This window comes from Mytilus californianus, unplaced genomic scaffold (genome assembly GCF_021869535.1).
Source record: "Mytilus californianus isolate M0D057914Y unplaced genomic scaffold, xbMytCali1.0.p SCAF_85, whole genome shotgun sequence".
NCBI lineage: Eukaryota > Metazoa > Mollusca > Bivalvia > Mytilida > Mytilidae > Mytilus > Mytilus californianus.
Window position 1 is genome coordinate 232,891 of NW_026262740.1, and position 16,121 is coordinate 249,011.

General features: G+C 34.1%; 1 pseudogene; it reads left to right on the plus strand.

The window, feature by feature from the left end:
* The first annotated feature begins 4,747 nt into the window (after nucleotides 1-4,747).
* Nucleotides 4,748-11,299, plus strand: LOC127713886 (uncharacterized; annotated as a pseudogene).
* Nucleotides 11,300-16,121: the final 4,822 nt, after the last annotated feature.

Sequence of the window (16,121 nt, forward strand, 5' to 3'; positions counted from 1 at the left end):
TTTTGTATTTGAAAGAATTAACATTTGTAATATTTCTTAACGGTATTGGCAAATTATTCCACAAGAATGGTCCGGAATAAATTAAAGATTTTTTGAACAATTCTGTTTTTGGTTTAGGGAGTATGAAGTTTCCTTGAATAGCATATCTCAAGGGGTATGGATTTCTGTCTGAAACATAATGAAACTTGATAGTAAGATATGATGGTGCGTCATTTTTGATGCACTTAAATGTCATCACAAACTTGTGATATTTTATTCTCTGTTCAACTGTCATCCAGTTTAAGTGTTTGAATAAGGGCTCAGAAGGAGCGAAACGGTCTGTTTCTAGTATTACACTAGCAGCTCTATTTTGTAATTTTAATATCCTATTTAAACCCACACTGCTACAACTACTCCACACTATACAACAATAATCAATTAGTGGCAAGATATAACAATTATAGAATAATTTTCTGCAGTCTAGATTTAGAAATTTCTTAATCTTTTATAGTAGATATAGCCTAGATGAAATTTTTGAGCAGATCACATCAATTTGGTTTGTCCATGTGAGGGAAGAGTCAATGTTAATGCCTAAGAGACTTTCGCATGTGGAAGATTGTATCACTTGATTATTAATAGTTAAACAACTCTCATTGTAGTGTGACTTTGCTTTTTGCTTTGTTCCAATAATCATATATTTTGTTTTATTTTTATTGATGAACATATTATTATCATTACACCATTCCTCAACACCATGTAAATCTTCTTGTACCTTTGACTGCAGAGTTTGATTACAATTACCAGAAAGATGTAAAGTTGAATCATCAGCATATAAATCAGTGCAACAATTTTTCATATAGATAGGAAGGTCGTTTATGTATAATATAAACAGAAGGGGCCCTAATATGGAGCCTTGGGGGATGAAGTCTGAATGCCAGGAGAACATCTTCTACCTTCCACAGAAAAAAATCAATTCTAGTTAATTTAGATCAGTCATATACGTACCTGCCGTGTGCAGTGTCCAAACACACTTGCTCAGGTTAGTGATATAGCTTTTTTGTTGAAAGATGTTAAATTTGTATCGAAACAATTCAAGATTTGACGCTTAGAAAATACCCTAAATTTCTGTATCATTTTCATGTTTGTTTATGCACAGGTTCTAGTAGAGTGCATTTCCCTTCTCTTCAATACAGGCAGAGTCCCATTGTACTATAGTTCTCTTGTCAGTATATGACCGGTGTATTTAGTTATAAATGAACTACCAAAAATAATGAGATTTTCCAAGTAAAATATTATTCCTTTTGGAATATGGCAGTCAGAAGGAAATCCCAATTTCTAACGTTTTCCAGCCAAGGGAATGATTATGCTTAAAATCAAGGATTTAAACTTACAGTTGACGGTGCAGATGTTAATTGTGAAGACGGTCATTTAGCTGGAATGTTAAATCTCCAAGCAAAAGCAATGTTGTTAGAGAAAATACATCACAATGGGGAATATAGCTGGACCACTTATGAAGAACCAGGGATTGTTTAAAGTGAAGCTTCATTCTAGAGAGAATCCATGTCGTACTGAGTCTCCATAAATTAAAAAAACAAAAACAAATGGTAAGTCATAATATATACATTCGACTGTTCCTTTATCTTAACTGTCGGACTCAACCTGAACAAAGACGATGCCCATATTGCAGAGAATCAGGTAAATATTATAAAAACCTTCACAAAGTTGTTCATTTAAATAACAGATCATTTTACCTCCAAATCATTATCTCCAATTGGATACTACAAATTTTGCTTCAAAGAGTGACGTAACCTCAACTACTCTTAACATGTACACCAAGGAGGAAGAGTCAGACATAAGGAAACAATATGATGATTTGCACAACAAGAATCAGAAAAACATGCAAAAAAAAAACCGGTTTGAAAGGATCTTACAGCTTAATGAAGCTACCATACCACAATAGATCAGAACAGATGCAACCAGATGGCATATTCACAATCTGATTGCTTATTTTGCAGGCATTGCCTTAGATGGTAAATGGACCAAGGAGGCAACACTTTGAGTACAGTTCTAATGTGAACAAATTTGATTATCCGAAAATGAAAAATAAGTCAATTTGGACAAAACTGTCAAGAGCTCTCATACGAAATGGCTTTGACTTTGATGGTGCCAAATGTGAAAGAAACTTATCAAGATTAAGTACTACAGTTGTGATGGTAAAAGATGCAACATGTGACTTACGGTCCTCATTGCCTGGTTATCCAGCAAGTATTACAGAAGTTTTCCATACCCTTTATTTTTTGGAAGGCAGTTCGTATTCTTGAGACCAGCCTGGTTGACCTTAGGGTGTTATTTATAACTTGGGATGGTGCATCAGCAAACAGAAGATTTTTATAACTTCATGGAGAGGACAATGACTTTAATCTCTATGAAGGAAACCCATACTCAACTATCAACATAGTTATTTATTTCATATCAGATGTACCTAAATGTTTTAGGACTTCTTGACGGCACACATGTACAGGTAATTGCTCTTTCACAACATGTAAAGCAAGCAATTAAATAGGAAAGGTTACCACTCCATAAGGTTCAAGTTATAGTGAATGAAGACTCGCAGTTCATAAACATTATAATTAAATTACCAGGAAGTTCCCATGATTCTATAAAGTTTTCGAAGAGAGTATGGTAACTGTGCAACTTGAACAATCGAATATTGACGGTTATTTACTTTATGACAGTGGATATCCATGCAAGACATTTTTATTGACGCCATATCTACATCCTCAAACCAGCCAAGAAATCCGCTTTAACAGATAACATAGTGTGACAAGATGTGCTGTGGAACGAACTATAGCGCAATGTCATAGATGCTTTCATTGTCTACATACGATAAGGCTTTAAAGGATGACAACACATGCAAGCCGCCATTTCCAAACTAAACGACAAAATGGGTCGTCCTGCTATATCTTACCAACTGTTTATTGATAGTGGTTTTAAAGATCTTGTCTCAACCGTTCTTAATCTTAATTTAATAATTTTAAATTGCAAAAAACAAAAAAACAAAAACAGTAGGTGATTATGACTCATGCTCCATTGATACAGAAAGTTTCCTAACTGAGGTACGCACATCAACTAGTACAATTAAGAACTTGTCAAGGTTAGCTAACCAATGCCACAAAAGGTTTTACAATAGATTTAGAATACAACTCTATTACAAAAAAAAAATACAATCAAAACAACGCGTGGAAGCCTCAATCAATAGTCACAAGGAACGGATGAAAAGGGAATGGCGAAAATCAGAGCCAAACCTTACAATTCTGGATATGAAAATGGACTTGTCATTTCCCAGTAGGAAAAACCTAATTCTGAAAGAGGCAACCGTGAAAGACGTTATACAAGAATATCCTTGGTTTCAATCCCAAAGACAGGTATGACAGCCTTTTAATCAAATCAATTATTGGTTTATTTCAGTTTATTATGGTTAAATAATTAAATATTCAACAATATAGCCAAGTTGATATTATTTTCATCACTGTTATCAACAAAATCAATGTTAAACATATGTAAATACCATGAATTGTTTAAATTATTCTGTTCTTCATGGGTGTCGTGATCGACAAATTCAACTATCCTTATTCTTTTTCTAATAAATTATTTTGAAAAATAACTTTATCGTTTGCTGACAAAACTGCCTTTATGGCTATCTAAAAGATATTTCGAGATGATTTCGTTTCGTTCTGAAATAGTTGCGCATTGTGTTGGAAAATTGCAATATCTGACTTTGAATTTAAATAAATCAGAAATAACAAAGCAATAGCTACTGGAAGCGATTAAAGACCTTGGCTGGCTATTCAGCCCTCGCACGGTCGGTATAAAACAATAGCATGAAACCATGGACGATATCGAGGTATGCCTCCAACTCTTTGTACAACCAACGACAAAATTATTTTTCATTTACCCGTATGACGTGCAGATTCGATAAATTGTTGTTGGCATGTTTCGGGTTAATTTCTTCTCATATATAAAATGATGGTATGATACCAAATCCCTAACAGGAGGGATTGTGCGTGATTTTTATATGATGAAGACATAATCTTTTAGTCCTGGGAGCTTATTCACGAAGCATCCGTTAAGCTTATGATTGTGTTTTTTACACAATTTATAATTGAACTCTTAAAATATGTTCTATTATATTGTATTGTATTGCATTGTATCTAAAATGTATAATTGTTTGTTTGTATTGCTTGACCCTTATGGGTGTAATTTTGCAATAAAGATTATTATTTAACTAACGGACCCGTTAACTTAAGGTAGAGACGGACGGGTATCACATGACCTATTATAGCACATGCATTTTGCGTAATTAAAATCGGTTCCGATTCTTTTTTTACGCAATCGGTAGACAAGGTAAACAAAGAAAATGGCAGACGACTGCGACCGCCTTCGTGTTCGCGGTCGGTTTATTAAGAACGACAGATTCAAAAAATCTAAAAGGATGAACACTTTGAACGAGAGAGATAAATTTACTCAATGGGGAGACCATGATTACGGTACGAGGGGAGAATTGCCATTAGAACCGACAATGATTCAAGAGATACCGGTATCAGTTGAGAACATAGCCTCCAATGTTACTGTTTCAACTGATATCGGACACAGTAAAAACATCTTATGGAATGAAGGCAGGAGGGTTGTTGAGTTGGAAGTGCTAGCGGAACAACTCTTCTGCAACAGATGCAACACCCCACTCCATCTGAAGGATATAGTAGGTGAAATGAGGTAAACAATAATTTTTAGCACCCCTTCATTTTTTACAAACTATCAAAACCATGTGAAGTTTGTAGGAATATGATTGCAATTCACTTTCAAATATGTCCTGCTGGCAGAAATCTTTACAATTTTTCTCTCAATCCAAACCCTTGTAGGAAATCAATACTAACAGGACAGCGATTGTTTCTTGGCCTATTATACATTTTAGCTGACTATGCGATATGGGTTTTACTGACCGATAGTTGTTAAATTCTGAGTCATTTGGTCTCTTGTTGAGATTTGTTTAGAGAGTTGTCTCATTGGAAATCATACCACATCTTATATAAATAGAAATTTGTTTCTTTTCCCTTCCCCTTATATAATGCAACCTACACAAGAAAAATGTCCCTACTCAAAAAGTTTTGTTTTGACATTCTAAATAGAAATACAAAATGTAGTTGTTTTCTTTCAAGTCTCTTGATAAATAATAAAAATTGTAAATTTCATGACATTTTTGTAAATTTCCTTTCATAAATATTAAATAAGATATTTTTCCTACATGAACCTTCAGGTACATTTTTGTACATGTATATATGTACCTACCCAGTACTTACCCACTATATAAAATTTAGGTCTAAAAAGGGGAAACAACATATATTTTAAGTTTGGCCTCACGATAAAACAAAATGATATCAGCTACCTTTCAGTATATTACATTTTTATCTTACAGGTACGGCTAAGGTAGTCTTTTGGAGGTGGTATGTCAGATATGCTCTGGCATGAAACTGGTATCTACAGGCAAGCGGAATGAAAAAGGAGCATTTGATATCAACTCAAAAGTTGCTCTTGGTATGTGCAAAAAGCTTTATTGTAAGAAAAAAGTAGGAAAGTTAGATTATTAATTCTATTTTATTTATCATTCTGACACATTTAATATTTTTTAAAGTAGTTTCTCTCAAACTCATGACATGGGTATGGGGTGTAATTTATTATTTACAGTGTTACTTACACCAAGGATTGCTAATATGTCTATGGCTTACAGCGTAGCTATTACAAATCACTGCAGGGGCTGTATATATTGTTCTTTCTAATTAAAAACTTGCCTAAGTAAACTAAGAAAAAGATTTTCTCATTTCCGGGATGAAAACTTTTATTCTATTTTTATAACACTATTTTGAATTAAGAGGGTTTTTAGCATCATTCAGAAAGAAAAAAAAAATCTTATCTTTATACCCACACTAGTTGGTAAACAGCAAACCAATAATTTATTAAAGATGGCCTTAAATTGATTTAAGTAAGGAAGTTATATTTTCTATGTATTTCTGCTTGAATATTAAAAAAGTCATAATGAATTTTGACATTGAATTTTGTGTGCTCACTAGGTTGTAGCGCTATCAATTGTCACCTGAGTTCTATTATTGAAATGTAATTAATTTAATTGATAAAGATATATATATATATGCAGTATGTAGGTGGTAAAAAATGATAATCATAGTAAATCATAATGATTTCAGCAATGATGCACTCTGGAATGGGTCCTGATCATGTTGTGAATTTTCTCAGCACATGTAACATACCCCCACCTGATCCCAAGACACTGAAAAAGAAGGAGAAATGTATAGCATTGTCACTTATGGATGAGGCATCTGATTCCTGTAAAACTGCTAGTGCAGAAGAAAAAGCGATTTCCCCAAGTGATGAATTGGAATGCAGTTTTGATGCTGGTTGGCAAACAAGAGGCTCTGGTTGGCAATATAACAGTAACACAGGTATCATGTCAACATCAGTAATATTATAGAAATAAAAGTGGAGGAGTTTATTGATGTGCGCTCACTTGGTTACCGAATTGCTTATAAACTGAATCAAGTCAGAAGGACTTTATGTAAAAATTAAAATATGCATGTTAGTCTTTAATTCTGTCAAGTTTACACATCAATAAACTCGTCCAAAATAACTATTTAGGTTATGGAAATCATAGGTACATGTACATTTAGGTTTACCCTTGTCCCTCTGTATATCTGTCCTTTCCTCCCAATTTTAGTTAAGTTTTTATGTTTAAGTCCATGTCTCACCTACTGTACACGGTAGACCAATGATATTTGATCAATAGATATACCATATGAATAACTAGTAGTACTGCACATTGGGGTTCACTAAAAAGTAGGCCATTCTAACCTACAGTAATGTGTTGAGTATAAAAAAGAAGATGTGGTATGATTCATAATGATTGCCAATGAGACAACTCTCCACAAGAGACCAAATAACACAGAAATTAACAACTATAGGTCACTGTACAGCCTTCAACAATGAGTAAAGTCCATACCGCATTGTCAGCTATTTAGGGCCCAGAAATGACAATGTAAAACAATTCAAACAAGAAAACTAATGGCCTAATTAAAGGTCCATTTCTCAGCTACTATTTTATTTCAATGACATTTGGTAATAAGGTAGATTGTGATATTGGAACAGATACCTGACATTGGAATTTTTAGGTTTATTTGTAACTTGTGGCTAAACAGCAAAAAAAGCTAAGCAAAACTCCCATTTACATCTGTGTCATATAGATAAACCTTATAAGTTATATTTGCAAACATTATCCTTTTTTTTTCTATTTTGAATATAATTATCAGAAACTGTTTTTGACCTCGTCTTATGTGACTAAAAAGGACACGGACTTCGTATTTTTCAGGACATTCCAGTCTAGTTGGTGTAAAGACAGGGAAAATTCTAGACTATGATATAAGAACTAAACTTTGCAGTATATGCCAGCATCATTTGGGAATAAAGGAAACAATTCCAAATCATCAATGCAACAGTAATTGGCAAGGTACACAAACAACAATTTTTTTAAAACGTTTTTTTCCAGCAAAATCCAAAGATTTAAGGTTAATCCAGCCTTCTGTGAAAACGTCACCATATCCACGATCTGTTTTAGTTTATGCAAATTAGTCATCCAGACAACAATAAGAATATCACAAGTCGTAACTATAGCTAGCACACACATTTGTAACAAATAATTTTTTATAGCAATCTTTCCGAATGGAGGTTGCCCTATAGTGACCAGTCTGTCCGTCTGTAACAAGTTGTGTCCCCTCTATATCAAGAAAATCATTATGATTTCATACTTGGGTTTCAGTTGACAACCCATGTCCTATGGTGAAACTTGTGTCTGCTCTATATCTTCAGAACCATTATGATTTCAAAGTTTATACTTAACATGTACATTAACCAACACCAGATTGATTGATTGATTGTTGGTTGCTTAACGTCCAGTGGCAAATATTGCATGCATATTCAGGACGAGAACAAATTCACAATAAATACAATAGGTAGGTTCTGTAAAGGGGTCGTCCGGGATTAAGGTCGGAGAAATTTAGACTGCCACCGGAAATGAGGGTACATTGGACAGGGACAGAAATCTAGCCTTGCAACAGGTCACCTACGGACCCCTCAAAGAGTTGTTACAAGGGTTCTTAACGTGCAAAGAGCGTGGCACTCTCTTTACACGAGGCATCGAATTTAACGTCCCCATTCTGACCGGACGTGGCTGCAATTTTGTACATCCCGCACAGCCAAACGGACGCCCCACTTTAGCAAGGGTTTTACTGCCGGTCGGAGGAAGACCAATGGTGACCATACTTCTATTCCCCAGTCACCCTTGGGGGTACCCAACACCAGAGGTTGTGTCTTTATGTATGTACAACTTCCTAGGTCAAAGGTCAAGGTAAAAAAACTTTGGTTCTGTTGACAATCACATGACCATAATGGTAAAGATACAAACAAATTTCCACACATTATTCACAGCGAGGCCCACAGAGATGGCTTCCATCTCAATGAGTCTAGTTTTAACTATTACAGTTACAAAAGCATAACTTTTTGTTTTGGTCCTTGAAAAAAGGACAATGATATTTGGTTTATTATTGCATAGTCATAACACCGCCTTATGGCTATGCGCTTACAAATCAAGTATGTGTGTTGTGTACCACCATGACCTTTAAATGACCTTATTCTTAGACTACAATGTCAAATAATTTAGTTTTGTAAGTTATAAGAAGGGAGATGAAATATGTTTCAGTCATCCAAAACAGTTCTCACGTAATTAATTGTATTAATTACAATGTCCTTTTTTGTTACAGGGTCAAGTAAACGCATGGAGCATGACATGGCTTTACATGGATGGACGACAGAGGGTGCACAGTTGGCATTATTCACGCAGATAATGACTCTACAACAACATCAAGGCTGAAGCAAAAATTTGAAAAAATTAAAAAAAGAGACGACAAGAACCATGTCAAGAAAAATCTGTCGAAACAACTGTATGCAGCAGCAAATAAGTACAGAGAGCTGAAGGGGAAAGGAGTTATTCCTTACATAATTAGATGCTATATGTATGCTATAAGTTCAAAACAGTCAAAGGAGGATGAACTTTGTGAAAGATTAGACAGTATAGTTCCTCACCTCTTTGGAGACCAGTCAGGCTGTTCTGGGGATTGGTGCACATATTCCAAGCAACCATCAACATACAGGTTTGAATTTTTTTAAATTTAAAGGATGTTATACATATATATGAACGTTTTTTTTTTATATTTTTATTATGAGTGATATATGCCAGAACAAAAGTTAAATTTGGGAGCTGTTATTGCTATTTTAAATGCTGACAACCAATTTTGTCATATAAATGCAGAAAAAAAAAACAATATACAATAAAACAAGTACATCCTCTCATTCTATAAAACAAACAAAAACAAAAGGTTTTTCTCCAGGTAAATACAATTATAGGATCATTAGGACCAAAATATTTTACAGACAATAAAAAAACTTGTAATGGTTAATTGAAGAACATTTTTTCCTGGAATTGAACAATAATTGTGTTGTATTTGAATACTTGCCAATGGACTATTCCATCTGTGATGTTACTATCACCAAATGAGTTTTCGGGTGACTAAAAAATGTAAGATAAAACCATCAGCAAATATTCAAATACAACACAGTTATTGTTATGCACAAGTCTTATTTTCTCAATAAATTTTTATGCCCCATTTATGGGCATTATGTTTTCTGGTCTGTCTGTGCGTCCGTTCGTCCATATGTCGGTTCGTTGTTCGGCTGTCCCGCTTCAGGTTAATGTTTTTGGTTGAGGTAGTTTTTGATGAAGTTGAAGTCCAATCAACTTGAAACTTAGTACACATGTTCCTTATGATATGATCTTTCTAATTTTAATGCCAAATTAGAGATTTTATCCCATTTTCACGGTCCACTGAACATAGAAAATGATAGTGCGGATGGGGCATCCATGTACTTGGGGACACATTTTTGTTGTTTTTATATTTTGGAAATGTCATCTGTGGCACAGCTCAAAAAATTTCAGCCAACAGGTACATCATCAGTTTTACCCCCTGAAGACATGTGATGTTTTCCAATCAAAATCCTTGTTATAAAAAAAAATGCATTACAATACATAATGAATCAAACAGTTCAGCCTCTTTAGGAATATTCAAGCAAGCTATTTAACTAAATGGACAGGTAAATAAAATTGTACAGTATAGATCAATTTGAAACATTGCCATAAATCAACATTCATATAATGTATTACATTTCAACTATTTTCTTTGATATCATTTCAGATATAAACATCTCCCAAAAGGTGAACCATTGACAAATGAGAACCTGCGTAAGCAGTTAGAGACAGTGACAGAAAATTACAAGAAAAGATCAAGCCAACTTGTAGATTTAGGCTCAACACAGAGCAATGAAAACTTCAACAATATAGTTGCAAGCAAGGCTCCAAAAAATAGGTCAGTAACTAAAAACATTGATTATAACCTTCAGTAACATCCCAAAATAATCCCAACATCAAACACAAAGAAAATGAATATAAACATAGCAATACAAAATAGAATTCTTTCAATTTCAAAAGGAGATGATTGCTGTTTATCTGTCATTAGAAAATTGACTATTTCAGAATTTTTTTCTCTGAAAACTGACTTAGCAGAATTCTTTTTTTAAACTATGATCATTAGCATATTCTTAAAAAACAATCCTTCATTTTGATATCACTGTATAAACAAAAAATAACCAACAGTGCAAATGGTTTAACATGAATTTAAGTTTCACTTTATAAAATTAAATTTTTGATATGACGGGGGCAGGCCTAGGAGACGACAGGTGGCAAAGGTTTTGTGATTCAACTCCAAAACTTTTAAAGATATAATTTCAAAATTTTAAAAACTAATATGAGATCTTATGAAACAAAAGTAAACAATTCAAAAATGTTTGAACAGTTATTCCCCCTGAAACAGTTTTATAATCATTTTAGCTAGTTTAATCTTCTGACAGCTGCTTTACAATATTAACTGTGAAATTTCTTTTTGTAGATCATATGGTGGAACCAGCTCATTAAAAGCAAGAGTTTCAGCTGCAGTTCTTCAGAAGAATGAAGGTTATACCTGGGTTAACAAGGTATTGTGTTACAGCTTATATATTATAAATACTGTGTATTTCCTGTTTTATTTTACCCCATGTAACATAAACATAGTATAATGTTTGTGACCTGTCATTTTAGGTTTCTAAACAATAATTTGAAAACTGATACAGTGATTTTTAACCTGATTTTGGAAGGAAATATTGGTTATTAAAATGGTGATGTACGGCGGGTGGCTGGGCGGGCCTACGGGCGGCTGCCAAACAGTGTCAGCACAATAACATGAAAACGCTTTAACAAATTGTTTTCAAATGTAAATATGTTGTTTCCTGGGACTTAATGAAGGTCTAGTTCAATTTTCAAGATATAAGTATATCTCCTTTGTGAGTTATTGCCATTTTTAATATCCAAAAGTGCAATATTTAAATATTTTACTCTTGTTATCTTTTTTATGACTAAGCATTATGTCTTATCTCACAATAAAAATTGGAGTGACAGATTTATTTGAAAATTATCTATTTCCTAAGTGGTAATGATTATAAGCTATATTATTAGACATTTTGAAGTTAATTACATTATTAATTATTAATTAGATCTGGGTTATATCTTAACATATAATATCATTGGAGTGACAGATTTATTTTAAAATTTTCTGTTTCCTGATAAGATCTGTAGGACTGTATATATAAAGTTTGAAATTTACTAGTAGGACTGTATAAATGAAATTTGAAATTTACGGTTCATTATTAGACATTTTGTAGATAATTAAGTCTCCCTAAACCATATATATTCTTACCCCCACCCCCTTTCAATTTGAGAATGTGCTTTTATCTTGTAAACGGTTGATATCCCCACCCCTAAACCATATATATTCTTGTATGGGACTATAAAATAAATCAAATGAAATAAAAGGCGAGTCCCCTGGGGTCACCCCACCCCATCCTGTTTAAGAACTTGTAAACCGTCGAGATCCCCACCCCTAAACCATATATATTCTTGAATGGGACAATAAAACAAATCAAATGATATATAGGGGAAGTCCATGGGGGTCACCCCCACCCCCTTCTTTTTGATAACTTGTAAATAGTCAAGATCCCCACCCCTAAACCATATATATTCTTGAATTGGACAATAAAACAAATCAAATGAAATTGAGGGGAAATCCCCTGGGGTAACCCCCACCCCCCTTCTTTTTCAAAACTTGTAAACGGTCAAGATCCCCATGCGGAAACCCCCACCCCCTTCTTTTTGAAAACTTGTAAACCGTCAAGATCCCCACCCCCAAACCATATATATTGTTGTATGGGACAATAAAACAAATCTAATGAAATAAAAGGCGAGTCCCCTGGGGTCACCCCACCCCATCCTGTTTATGAACTTGTAAACCGTCGAGATCCCCACCCCTAAACCTTATATATTCTTGAATGGGACAATAAAACAAATCAAATGATATATAGGGGAAGTCCATGGGGGTCACCCCCACCCCCCTTCTTTTTGATAACTTGTAAACAGTCGAGATCCCCATCCCTAAACCATATATATTCTTCAATGGGACAATAAAACAAATCAAATGAAATTGAGGGGAAATCCCCTGGGGTAACCCCCACCCCCCTTCTTTTTGAAAACTTGTAAACGGTCAAGATCCCCATGCGGAAACCATATATATTCTTGTATGGGACCATAAAACAAATCAAATGAAATATAAGGCAAGTCCCCTGGGGTCACCCCCACCCTATCCTGTTTAAGAACTTGTAAATGGTCAATATCCCTACCCCTAAACCATATATATTCTTGTACAGGACAAAAAAACAAATCATATGAAATAAAGGGAGAGCGACAATGGGAATGACGAATTATTGGAGCTTTGTTTGGGAGACTTCGTAACAGCAGTCTGTTACAATTATTTCTTGTTACTGATAAGTTTTATAGATTTTGAAATGAAATTGTATTAATGATAAAAAAAAACTTGGATTTTTTTCTTCTTTTCTTTGGTAAATTGTTTGTAGAATTTTGTGGCAAGTTTGTTTGTTATTCTGTAAAAACTTATTTTCAGAATGCTATATATATTTTTTTTTGATGGAGTAAACTCCTTTAAAAACTAAGCTTATATTTTCTATTAATAAACATATATTTAGATTTCTGATTTTGGGCCCAGTTTTCAAGTTGGTCCAAATTGGGGTCCAAAATTAAACTGTGTTTGATTTCATCATAAATTGAATATATATAGGGTTCTTTGAAATGCTTAATCTAAACCTGTATTTCTTTTCATTATTAATAAGATAATACCACATTGAGGTCCAAAGGGTCCTAAATTACACTTTTGATTAATTTCCTCAAAAATTGAATTCTTTGGTTCTTTGATATGCTGATTCTAGCAATGTTTGAGTGATAAATGATATCTAATTTTGGAGAACTTAGTCATCACTGGTTGTTGTTATTATATTATTGATTATAATTTGAAAAATTGCATCATATCTTATTTTAGAGAACTATTTATCCAGTTTGAGTTATTTCCCTTTGCACAGAAAATATTATGGATAAAATTAACCTGTGTTTCATTTCAACATAAATTAAATATATATAGGGTTCTTTCAAATGCTGAATCTAAACCTGTATTTGAATATTAGATTTTTGGGCCCAGTTTTCAAGTTGGTCCAAATCAGGGTCCAAAATTAAATTTTGTTTGATTCAACAAAAAAATTATTAATGGAGTTCTTTGAAATGCTGAATCTAACATGTATTGAGAGATTTTGGATTGTGGGCTCCTTTATCAAGTTGGTCCACATTGAGATCCAAAGGGTCTTAAATTAAACTTTTGTCTGATTTCATCAAAAATTGAATTCTTGGGGTTTTTTGATTGATTGATTATTGGTTGCTTAACGTCCAGTGGCAAATATTTCATGCATATTCAGGACGAGAACAAATTAACAATGAATACAATAGGTAGGTTCAGTAACAGGGCCGTCCGGGATTAAGGTCGGAGAAATTTAGACTGCCACGGGAAATGAGGGTATATTGGATAGGGACAGAAATTTAGCCTTGCAACAGGTCACCTACGGACCCTTCAAAGAGTTGTTGCAAGGGTTCTTAACGTGCAAAGAGCGTGGCACTCTCTTTACACGAGGCATCGGATTTAACGTCCCCATTCTGACCGGACGTGGCTGCAAATTTGTACATCCCGCACAGCCAAACGGACGCCCCACTTTAGCACGGGTTTTACTGCCGGTCGGAGGAATACCAATGGTGACCATACTTCTATTCCCCAGTCACCCTTGGGGGCAAATGTCTCATTCTATCATTAAAAATGTCTCTTTAAAGTTGTTAGTCTATTTTATAATAATTTACATCCACGATTTTAAGAACCCACGAACATGCAAATTTTGCTGAAATAACAACAATTAATACCACGAATAAAAGTACTTTAACATTAGATAAAACAATGAGTCAATGTAACTATTTCATTCAGGAACATATTCACATGAATACAACCCCAAAGTGTGACTGGGGAATAGAAATATGGTCACCATTGGTCTTCCTCCGATCGGCAGTAATACCCTCGCCAAAGTGGGGCGTCCGTTTGGCTGTGCGGGATGTACAAGTTCGCCGCCACATCAGGTCAGAACGGGGACGTTAAATCTGATGCCTCGTTTAAAGAGATTACTACGCTCTATGCACGGTGAATACCCAAGCAACACGTCATTGAGGGGTCCGTAGGTGGCCTGTTGCAAGGCTTAATGTATGTCCCAATCCAATATACCCTCATTTTCCCGTGACAGTACAAATATCCCCGACCTTCATCCAAGACGGCCTCTATTACAGGACCTACCTATTGTATATATTGTTACTGTGTTTTCGTCCTGAAAATGCATGAAATATAATATCATTAGACGTTAAGATACAAACAATTAATCAATCAATCAATCAATCATGAATACAACTACTGGTATGAACTAGGCATGCGAAATGTTTCGCTATGAACAGAAATTGATATATATTAATGAATTATTTTTGTGTGAAATTTGTAATGATCCTGATCATTAACTTAATAATTAAGATATGGTATTTATAAAATGACATTATGGTTTATCATCTTCACTTATATTTAGGAATAACTATTGATATTTTAATTTCCATCAATATTTGAGAGATTTTTAAATTTATATTCTCAATTTTTCCACTAATGTCAAAAACTGATATTTTTAATTTCTTAACATTATAAGCAAAGGTATGCAATTGTCTGATTGTATTTTTTTTTTTTTTTTGTAAACACCCCTCCGCCAGCCCATGCATAGTGTTTGTGGTGCATACAGGAAGCAAAGTCCGTCCGTCCGTTTGTCTTTATGTCCATGTGACTTGTAAGCCTGATTCCTATTCGACTAAACAGATTGAGGAAACTTTAATAAGTTGTAGATCACTACCTGATGATGTGCATTAGGGAACATCCTTCGTGAGTTCTCTCACCGTTCTAGTTTTTAGGGCTGATGATAAGAATTTGTAGTATAAATTTAATTGAAGTTCTTATAAAAATGTAGATAATTTTATAAATTTGAATAGTATCTTCTGGTTGACTTTCAAAAATCGGTAGCAAGAAACAGATTAGTAATATAGATTAGTAACATTCATGATCATGAACTTTTTGGTTTGTTAAGTAACGCGTACTCAAATAGATTGAAAAGCTGTTTAGATTTAAATGTAGTGTTTGTTAAATATAATTGTTAAATTCTTTTTGTCAAAGTTTATCAAACTAACAGAGATGAACAACGACAGTAGTTAGTCAGTTAGGATAAGCTCGTCACATGCGTTATTGAAAATGTAAAGGTTATCGTTTATGATGTTGCCAGTCTGATTATGAATGGGAAACTTGAGACTAGAAGAAGTTAATATTTGAACCCGGCAACATGTGCTTGTACACCAGACAAATAAAACTATCATAATTCTAATTCTCTTGGTTTAGGGCTGTTGTCTATTTTCCGCATGG